Genomic DNA, 1249 nt, shown 5'->3' with positions numbered 1-1249 from the left:
CTAATGGCTTATAATGGATTAATCAATTCTGCCTAATGTATATTATGCAAGTTTCTAAGTGACTGTCAAAATGTTGAGTGCAACCAGCATACAACACACTTCTTCAGATATAAGGTTTAAAATGGTCTGAACATGTGAACCAAGGCTGCATTTCATAAGGACACAGTCTGAATTTGACCCTTCATGACTGAAGGGGTTGCAATGCCATAGCACCACTCCTTGAATACCTTCTGCAATGTTTTTGTATTGTGTACTGTGCCTTTGATTAATGTCGCATTCTACATCATCTCTTGTTACTTTGTGATTTAATAAAGTTATTTCAATAAAAAAAATCTTAGAGATTAATGTTATATATCAGAACCAAAACAACTAATTGCTAATATTCACCACTAAACGTAATAAGGTTGATTTGCTTGTCTCTGAGCTATAAAGCCATATCTTATATAGACAATAAAGATTTCAAAGTTAGACATTTTCATAACTTGGATATCATGTCATCTGAGCCTACATGTGGAATAATATAGAACCAGCTTAAAATAATTTATGATTTTAAAGTAAATACAAATGAATAATTGGACAAATAAAAAGTTTAACAACTTTCTAACATACTTGGTGTTTTGATGCCCCATTTGTAATTCAGATGGGCTTTTTCTAGCGGCAACAGATCACTGTATAATGTGTGGTCCAGATCTTTTTCTCACCAAATGTTGGCTTGTCTGTTTTGCATCTGCATCTGTCTCTACACATTCACATAAAAGTAGCGATGGTTCACAAAATTTTATTGGCCAAAAAACCTGGTTCCTCAGCAACATCTGAAGAAAAAATGGACTGCAATAGGAGGAAATCTGCTTATCCACTGATGTCTATGGTAGGTTGTGGTCTGCATGTTCCGTTAACCAGATTTATCATCCAGCTTCTCAGATAAATGTAAAGAAGGATAGGACTGACTACTCTTCAGCAGAAATCCCTGGATGAACAACCCACCCAACAATCTAGCTCTTAAAGCGTGTGATGTTTTATTTTTATTACTAATTCAGGCCCTCCTTGAACTTGAACGCCCAATTGCATCTCATGGGGGGGGGGGGGGTTTATCATGAATGCGCACAACATGTGCTTGACATGATGTTCCCCTACCAGTAAACAATATGCCTGAATGCTCTGGTCTGAATGAATTCATTGCCAGATCCTGCTTGGTGTGGATGAAGGATCCAGGCACACGCTACAGTAAAAGCTCCTGCCTCCATTGAGG

The 1249-nt window shown here is 37.3% G+C and overlaps 1 long non-coding RNA gene across 1 annotated transcript in view; it reads right to left on the bottom strand.

Annotated features, from left to right (window-relative positions):
* Positions 1 to 1249, bottom strand: part of LOC140127265 (uncharacterized) — a 32345-nt gene that overhangs the window by 26009 nt on the left and 5087 nt on the right. The gene's annotated exons all lie outside the window — the stretch shown is intronic.

The sequence above is a fragment of the Engystomops pustulosus genome, chromosome 4, assembly GCF_040894005.1.
Source record: "Engystomops pustulosus chromosome 4, aEngPut4.maternal, whole genome shotgun sequence".
Classification (NCBI taxonomy): domain Eukaryota; kingdom Metazoa; phylum Chordata; class Amphibia; order Anura; family Leptodactylidae; genus Engystomops; species Engystomops pustulosus.
This window is presented reverse-complemented; position numbering and strand designations above follow the sequence as displayed.